Here is a 10231-nt window from a genome sequence, read left to right as displayed (position 1 = left end):
TTAAATTAAATATTGCAACCACGTAGATGGTCGATGCATACTAAAAAGCTAAATGATTTTATATGGATGGACGATGCGTGAACCTGCAGTGACATAAAAGAATGAGTGGACGATACGTCTGGACATGATCCAAACCTCAGAGACAAAGGGGAGCAAAAGGCCCTTTTGAAAGTTTTTTCCAGCAGAGTGACATTGAAATGTCATTCTTGTCATTTTCCCCGTCCACACTGCTGAACAAGCCATTACAGTGGCTTTGTTCTTGATGGGCACTTTCACTACAAAGGTAGAAACCAGGCACGGGAAGAGTTTTGATGAAGTGGATGTCATCGAGGGGCCATCCTTGGTCTTCTAGTCCACCACAGCTGATTGGATTACATTTTGGAAAAACTCCTGCCTTGTCTGCACAAGCCACATGTCTATACTTGTGATTAAATGATTATTAAATTAAATGTTGTTTGGGTTAGTATGCTCAATGGGATTGGGGGTTCATTGTGTTGGACAGATAGGGAAGAGGCAGAGGGAAGTTCTGCGGTTAGATTAACTTTAAGACATTCATTCTTTCTGACTATGTGTACTTTCATTTAGAGTTCTGTAATCACTTCACTTCAACTCCAATCCAGGTTTTCCATTTCATGCTCATTTGTGAGAAAAACTCCACTAATCTGCACCCAGTTACTGCTCAACCATAAAGCTATTACATTAGTGTAGTATTAGTTTGATGATATGATTGCTTGGGATTAAAAAAAAAGACTACACTGTCATCATAATTCAAGTTACAAGCACATTCTTCATAAATTCCAGAATATGCATAGTAAATCACAATTTGAGAAGAAAACAATAACAATTCACTTACTTTGCTAACAATTGATGCATTACTCTGATAATGAAAATTAATTGATTACAGAATTTGCAGTTCATGCTGCCGTTTTCATTATTTGTAATCCTGCATCAAGTTGAGCAAAGATAATTGTTGTTTTCTTGTCATTTACTATGCGTATTCTGGAATATTTGAAGAATTGTGATGATTATTTGTTAATGTACACCCCTGCTTGATTTAAAGATGGTCTTTACAACCTTATTTACAGTGTTGAGGAGTAGCTAGTTACATTTAACGGTGTTACGTAATTTAAATGAAGTTCCTTAACATAAGTTAGGGAGGAGCGAGCCCATCTAATCTTTCAACCAACAGCCAGAGTATATAAGCAGCTGTTTACCTCTCTCCAGTCGCAGCTGTTCCAGCATCCCTCCACCTCCCCAAAACTCCACCTTCATCTTAGGTACCTTGCCCTTCGTAATCATCCTATATCAAGTCCCGGGGGGTATATCAGAGCTCGAGTTGAAGCTGCTTCATCGAGCCCCTCTCCAGGGGACAGCAAGCCAAATAAGTTTACACACAATTTCCTTAAAGATTATATGGGCAAACGAACTCGTTAATTGCTAAATAAATCTAACTGTAATCAGTTGCAGTTACTAAGAAAAAACTGTGTAATTAAATTACAGTTACTTATGAAAATGTTAAAGATTACTAAGGGGATTACATTTGAATATTTACACACATCCACATACATATTTAATTGATTTCTTTCCCAAATTGCACGGACTACTCTGAGACATACGGTCCTATAATTTCTGCGATGCGGAAAACACAGACTGGTTCATAGAATCCAGTCATAAACAGGGAATTCCTACAGCCTAACGCGGACTGAATATGCCACATTTTGGACAAATAAATCAAAAGTAGGTCAGTACACTTGAATCAAAACGCGATATGGACTAGTGTCTGTGAAAAGACGCAAAAAGACAATATATGAATCCTGCACGTTCTGAATGTCTATGAAAATCAACAACACAACCCTTACGAAAATTAACGATTATTTTACTATAAATCCAAAGACAATGGTTACTATTGTTAAACCATGGTAACCACAAATTAACCATGGTTTTTGCTACACTAACCATAGTTTAACTATGGAATTTGTAGTGAAAATAAATACAAATGGTAATTATTTTGCAAAAAAAAAAACATTGTTACTTGTACTTTTACTATAATAAAAGCATGGTTAAGTTTTGTAAGGAAAAAACATGACTAATGTTCAGTATTAGGATTTTTCTATAAAGATGTTGTAGTGATGTACTAATTTTGACATGTAGGCAATTTATAAAGTATAGTTTTGTTAAATCTTGAGTATTACAGTCATGTGAGAGATAAATATCAGGGCAAAATAAAGAGACTGAAAAGAAAAATGGAAGTGAAGGTGCAGTTCAGGAGAGAAATTTTAATTATTTTGCATGTCCCCAAACTAAGGATTTAAACCATTTTTATGTGAGGTCCATACAAAAAATAGGATTGTCCATGTTTCAGAATTTGTTGTGGGTGTATGAGTGTGAGATTTCCTGGCCTGAATTTTTTTCCCAGTCCAATTAATGGCGCAGTCGGTTTCATTTACTACACATAGGTCTACTGAAGCTTGCTGTGTTTTCAGCCTCTGCCCTCTCAATATATGAGTACATGAACACATAAACATAATCTCTAGAACTGCTCTGAGTCACTTCATGAGCATTTTACTTATTTTGAGAAAACTATTGTCATATCATATACAAAGAGACACCAATGTTTCAAAAAGACACCAATGTTTTAGGAGTTTAGTACACAGAATAGGACACATGCTTATTAGATGACCGTGTTTGAGTTGATGTATATGCTTTTATTTATTATTATTTTTTAATTAACGATTTATTTCCCAAACTTTTGTTAGATGCAGTGTTTCCTGTAGTTATGCAAAGATTTAGTTTAAAAAAAGTAAACTATTTCTTATGATTTTAAATCTGCATTGAACTTCAGATCAATCTCAAAGTAAAAGGCGGTACTAAAGTCTGATTTTGTGGTGGATGTGTTCAAATTGTATCATCTTAATGTGTGATGAAGGATTTTGAAAGTCTGACAGTGTTGCGCACTACTGTATGGTTAACCCTGCATGGTGTAAATGTTTGAAAATGATTAACAGTTTCAAATAAACATTCATTAAAAATTTAGAAAAGTAATCAAAAAGTAATCAAAAGTAATCAGTTACATTACTTTAATAAAGTAATTGAAAAAGTTACACTATTCTTACATTTTAAATAGGATAACTTGTAATCTGTAACCTATTACATTTCCAAAGTAACCTTCCCAACACTGCTGTAGGGTAAACAGTGATAATTTAATAATTTAGCTCAAAGGGAATCATTTAAGTACCTAATCTTTGGTACCTCAGAGTTTCATCAACAGTTGGCCGTGAGAGACTTGCTCGTTCTGGGTGGTTGTTGAACAGGTGCTTGTCATCTCTGATGTGGTGTACCAGGTGATCACCGGCCTTCCGTTCTGTCGCTGGTCACAGCGAGCATGACTCAACTTTGTGGTCATCCATGTTCAGCTTTTCTTGAAGGAACTCTTTCATTTGTCTATGTTTCATGTATTATATTAGAAGAATATTAAAAATATATTTAATTGTTATATTTATATTTTAATAATATTTCTGTAAATGTTCAAACTGTCATCAGAGCAAATATTTGCACCCCTATACATTTGTGATAGATGAGTTACAAATTACTACCACACATTTGTTTTGTTTTTTCATGAACATTTTTTTCTCATCTCATTTCATCTCACGTTTTTCTCATCACTTTTTAAATTCCACAACAATTTAGTTTTTTTTTGGTCATCCTCTGCATCATTTATTTTCACAAAACGTCTTTCCAACAATTTCACAAATTCTTTTAATTATGAGTGTTAATAGTCTGTATGGAGTTTATCATGAGGAAACAAGTTCTTGTTGAAATTCAATTGCATTATGGGCTGATGTGTTACACTCGTGATGGAGCGATATTAGACTGATTTTGGAGCGAGGGAGAACACAGACGCTCCAGCTTTACACTGCTCAATTCAGGCACATATTCTGCTTTCGATCCTTACTTATGAACAGACATTAAAAGATCTTTCCATAGTTAAATACACAGACTGACAATGTGATTCATTTAGGACTGTTTACCTGAAATCAAAAGGGATCAGCTGGCGTGATGAGTTGTTTGCTGAAGGAGGAAGAGTACTGTGAGTGTTGATGTGTCACACTGACCTAGCCGGAACAGCTCTGCATCACGCCACTCGCCTAATGAGGTTTTTGACAATGGCCAGCTGTTCCTGGAGAGGTGAAGAGGGTATCATCTCCAGAACCGTCACTCTTGCCCACTTTGTGCCAGCTTGCTGCAGTCTAATTGACATCTGCCTGACTCTCTCTTCACAAAAGCTGGACGGGAAGAAGCGAAAACCAATTAAAATCTGATCAACGAGCACGTTCTACCCATACACAAAGAGATTCCTGTGGATCGGTGCAAGTTTTTATGTTTAAGCACCCGTGTGGTTTGTTTTCTAGCTTTGTTTTGTACCAGTAAGCTCTGGCTGGGAGAACAGTTATTACAGGCTCTGTACGGAGGCTGTGTGTGACCCCTGTCTGAAGGTGAACGCCACCGGCTGTTCCAGCGTAGTCCATCACAACACTGCTTACCGCTTTCCATTACACTCCAGGTGCTCTTCAGTAATGCTGATACACACAAAACACACACTCGCACACAATGTAGCTCCATCTCACCTGAATTGTACCTTGTAACTCCTCAGCCCACACGCGTCCACGTCCACGGGGCTGTTTAAAATACAGTCATCGCTCAAATCCACCCACCCGCTAATACACCCGCCACTTATAAACACACTCACATGGGTCGCCGCAATGACGGACTCGGGTCCACGCTCCTCAGAGAACCAGCCGAGTGCCGTTTCCCTTGCGGAGGACTGTAATAAGTCAGCAGTGGCTGCAGATGGGGTCAAGTCTTTATTCAGAGATGAAAAAGGGAAATTAAAGATCACAGTTCACTTCTTAATTCGCATAGGTGGTTTCTAATACTTCACTGGTTTTGAAGTGGGGGGGGGGGGGGGGGGGGGGTTACTAAGATGAAATGTGACTGCTGATAGTGCAGTAAATGGCTGTATGTGCATTATTTAAGTGCACAAATGCTAACATTTAGATATTATTTATGAATATGCATTTATTTTATTTGAAAAAGGTGTCATTAATGCTGTATAAAATATTATATTTAAATTCATGCATTTTGACAGTTTGGTGTTTAGTTTAAATAATTGAATAATGGAAGACAAATGAAACAGAATCAAGGAGATGCATCTATACCAGTGTTTCTCAACCCTGGTCCTGAGCGCCCCCCAACACCACAAAATGTGCAATGCTGGGGGGCGCCCAGGACCAGGGTTGAGAAACACTGATCTATACTATAAAATTATATGAATTATATAGGCCTTTATTTCACTTTAAGATGTCAAAAACTAGTTTAAAACTAGTTTAGATTATTCCATTCAAGTGACATATTACACTAGCCTTCAAAAGATTGGGGTCAGTATTATTATTTTTTTCTTTTATTCAGCAAGGATGCATTAAATTGATCAAAAGTGACAGTAAAGACTTTTTCAATGTTAAAAAAAACTGTCTATTTCAAATAAATGCTGTTCATTTCAACTTTATATTCATCCAAAAAATTTAATATAATAATAATTAATAAAAATAATAAGTAGCACAACCACTTTCAACATTGACAATAATATAAAATTCTCGAGCACCAAATCAGTGTGTTACAATGCTTTCTGAAGGATCATGTGACGCTAAATACTGGAGTAATGATTGCTGAAAATTCAGCTGCTCAAATTTTATCACAGGAATAAATTAAATTTTAATATACATTAAAGGGGTCATATGAATTTGCTAAAATAATGTTATTTTGTGTATTTGGTGTAATGAAATGTGTTTATGCAGTTTAAGGTTAAAAAAACACATTATTTTCCACATTGTTACAAAGGTAGCGCAAAAGCGCCTTCTAGTGGTCAGAAACAGAATATATGGGTTAAACTGTTCTGGAACAGTATTGTAAATACAACTTAACCACTGATTATTAGTCGTGTCCTCTTTTGGAAGGCCAAACAAAGTAGTTTCACTTTCACAACGAAACACACAGCGTCTCCACGACATGGCGGCAGCGGCAACAATGCTACAGCGAGAATCAAAGTTGAGCCTTTTTTTATTTGCGTGAACATTTGGGCGGTGTTATGCAAATCTTCCCACACAGTGACGTAGACATGTGGGGGCGTGTTTAAACAAGGCGTTTTAGGAGGGTGTGGACTAGTCTTAACTTTTATAAAGAATATCTCTTTGGGTTTGAGACTTTAGTCCTTGCAACTTTAGGGATCTTATATGTTCACAAAAAGCTTGTAACACTCCAAAGAGAAAGGAAAACTTGAAATCGCATCATATGACCCCTTTAAAATACAGTTACAATAAAATGATTGCTCAGAATTCATCACAGGAATAAATTTCATTTGAATATATATTAAAATACAATTATAATAAATTGTAATAATATTTTACAACAATACCGTTTTACTGTACTTTTGATTAAATGCAGCCTTGTTGAGCATACAGGACTTCTTTCAAAAGCATTAAAGTAAACATTTGAATGGCAGTGTAGGTAACGATTAATGATTTAAAATGTAATATATGGGGTTAAGAAATAATAACTTCATCCATTTTAATAATCATTCAATTAAATACCAAAAAAAAAAATGCAACAGCATGCTGCTGAGGGATTTTTGTCTCAGTTCTGAGAGGGCATCTTTAACCAAGGATCTCATTTTAATTTTCCACTTCAAAATACAAACAATATGCCACTTTGGTATCTGTGATGTTTCTTTTATAAAATATAGTATGCGTTAGTTTAGTACACCATCATAATTCACTGGTTGATTGCCAATTAATGTTAATGCACAACTCAAAACACAGTTCAATTCAATTCAAGTTTATTTGTATAGCGCTTTTCACAATGCAAATCGCTGCAAAGCAACTTTACAGCAAATTAAGTTTCTACAATAATTTAGTAGTAGCTTATCAGTGGTGACTGTCAGTTGATGTACATATGGCAGAAATGTACGTAATCAAACAGAAGATGAACGCTATTAACACAGCTTTTTGTTTAATAAAATGTGTTTTCATAGTTTGTGTATCCCTTTATTACTGCAAAGGCATCACAATGCTTTCTAAAATCCCACTTTTTCTAATTCCTTTTCAAATGTTTGTTTGGCACTGTGAACACATATCAGTGTGTCACTAACCACAAAAATGTGATTATATGTTAGTCAGAATCCAGTGACTTTATTCAATCTTATGTGCAGAGTAGTGCTCTGGATTTTGTTCATTAGAGTGGCTGAAATGATCCATAGTTATACTCTTTTTCCTCAAACCAAGCTTGCGTTAAAGGATGAATTATACTTTTCAAATTACATTTCAACTGCCAATGCGTTTCCTCTCTGTTCCTTTTCTCATCCCACACATTAGTGATCGCCCTAATGTGATCATGAATCTTATATGCCCGGGTATTCATAGATTTGCTGAGTCTGTGTTTAGAAAGCAGATTTAAGAAGCTGTCAGTGAGAGAGATGAATGACAAACCCATATATAAATATGATCACCTGGATCATTAGGCACATTATAATGTTAATATGTCATTGACACGTATGGGAAGATAATTTGTCCAAAAAAAAAAGCATGGATGCATTGAATTCAGAGTAATATAATGTTATCCCAACTGTATTTTTCTAAGAACTTGCAGAATTAACCTCTGAATATTCTTCAAAATGTTCAGAGAAAATTGAATCCATCACTTTTCCAAGAATCAGCAGAGTTAACATTTAAATATTCTTCAAGATGTTCGCACTTGGATATTAGCATATATGCACACAAATTACATCTATACACACTCCCACACATCCAGATTCTGTATTTCTGCTTTTCTTTCTCTCTCTCTCTTTCTGCTGACCAAATCAATTATAACATCAATGCTAAAATAGATCAAATGAGTTCGCTATCAAACACTTTTATCCACAGTGTCCCAGCACACCCCCACATGAACACATGCACATGTGAAATGGCAGTCTCGTGTTAATTTCAACCCTTTCATCTCTCTCAACCACTGCCCCTTCTTTTACAAACATGCGCCATAGCACTGGCACTAACGCGATAGAAACCAACCACTCCCCTTTTCCGAAAGCTGGAATCATCCACGCTTCATGCTTGCAGGCAGTTCAAACTCTCTCCTAACTCATTAAAGCTGATTTGGGATTATTTACATGCCGCTGGGAAGCACAGTAAATATGATTAGGTTGGACAAATACCGTGGTCAATATTTTGCAGACGTTCCAATTAATAAAACATACCATACGATATGAAACTACCGCTATCTCCAGTTGAAAGGAAAGCAGTTAGGCAGGGCATAATTGGCGAGACAAAGAAACAAGGTCCGCTACTGTTATGCACTGACATGCCTGTCACTGTAAAGGCAACCCGCTACATCAGTACCTGCTAGCTCGAATGAGCATCAACGATCTGAAATATACTTCGAAACCAGAGGGGAAATTGAAATGTAAAGAGAAATTGAGGTAAAATGGGAAAATAATGAAAAAAGTCAGGCTGAGATAAAAGTGAGCGAAGTAGGCTAAGAGCGTTTCACTGAAGTGATTGAATGTTGAGAGGAAAACAGTGCTTAGCCACAAACATACACACACATATCCATATGTACTTGAAGTCTGAGCAGAAAAAAAAGACACTTTGCACTTTGCCTCCTCTTGTCCCTCGCTAAAATTAGCCGGTGTTGACGAGAGCCCCTTGCATGGCAATAAAACAGATGAACTATGCAATATGAGGCAGGGTGAATAGTGGGGGATATATCGAATTGCTCTGTGGATGTGTTGGTGAATGTGCGTGTTTGAGTAGCTGTTTATACATGTATGCTCTATGTATACATACAATATTCATAGCACTTAGCTGCCATCTTGGAAACAGCCTGAGCAGCTATTTTCAATGTAGGAAACAGACACATAAGCTTCAATATATACTTGAATGAGGAAAGTCCAAAATCAACAAAACTGGTTGTCAAGATATACAGTAGTGATATAGACAAGAAGTTGATGGCACTATGTTAAAAAAAGAAGAGTATGCAGGTGTGAGCATGAGAAGAAGAAATAACTCCAAAAGAAGAAGAAGAAGAAATGGCAAGTATGCATGTATGAAAAACTGACTATAATGTTTTAAAAGGAATAGTTTAAAAGAATAGTTCACTAAAATGTGCTGTTAATTTTCTCACCATCCCAGATGTAGATGCTTCCGGTTAAATAGGCAAGTCTTCCATCCATAATAATGCTTTCTCCAATGAAAAAGTAATCTCAGGAGATAAATATGCACAGATAAAGCACTGTTTACAAGTGAAAATGGTCCAAAACAGTTGTAAACAAATATGTTGGTGTTTTTTTTATTTGAGAGGGCAACAGGGGATGGACGTTTTTACTGGATAAAGCATTATTATGGATTATGAACTCGTCGTTTGGCCAAAAGTGGCGGTTTAAAGTTAAAACGCCTTAATGATGGATTTGTTTCTTACAAACACACAGCTTTTCACTTCACAAAACATTACTTGATGGATTGGAGTTGTGTGGATTACTGTGATGTTTTTATCAGCTGTTTGAACTTTTTTTTTTTAAAGACCAGTGCTCTCTTCCACCTTCAATACCCATGACTGAGGTGCCCTTGAGCAAGGCACCAAACCCCCATTTGCTCCTAGGGCACCGCTGCAAAAAAAGGCTGCACACTGCTCCGGATGTGGGTGTGTGTGCACTTGGATGGGAAATACAGAGCACACATTCTGAGTATAAGCTGTTTGAACTTTTTTTTTTTAAAGACCAGTGCTCTCTTCCACCTTCAATACCCATGACTGAGGTGCCCTTGAGCAAGGCACCAAACCCCCATTTGCTCCTAGGGCACCGCTGCAAAAAAAGGCTGCACACTGCTCCGGATGTGGGTGTGTGTGCACTTGGATGGGAAATACAGAGCACACATTCTGAGTATAAAACATATTTGGCCACGTGTCACGTCACTCACTTCTTTAGTTTCTCAGCATCTCAGCCTGTCATCTGTGAAGCATGCTTTAGAATCCAGACCATGCAGCTTATGCGTGGGAGACCATTGTGCATGCTTCAGACAAAAGTGAAAAGAGTCTATCATCACTTACTCACCTCTATGTTTATCCAAACCTATATGCCAGGGGTATTCAATTAAACATTAAACATTTCAACTACATATATATATATATA

This window comes from Sinocyclocheilus grahami, unplaced genomic scaffold (assembly GCF_001515645.1).
Source record: "Sinocyclocheilus grahami isolate Dianchi unplaced genomic scaffold, SAMN03320097.WGS_v1.1 scaffold1460.1, whole genome shotgun sequence".
NCBI classification, from domain to species: Eukaryota; Metazoa; Chordata; class Actinopteri; order Cypriniformes; family Cyprinidae; genus Sinocyclocheilus; species Sinocyclocheilus grahami.
This window is presented reverse-complemented; position numbering follows the sequence as displayed.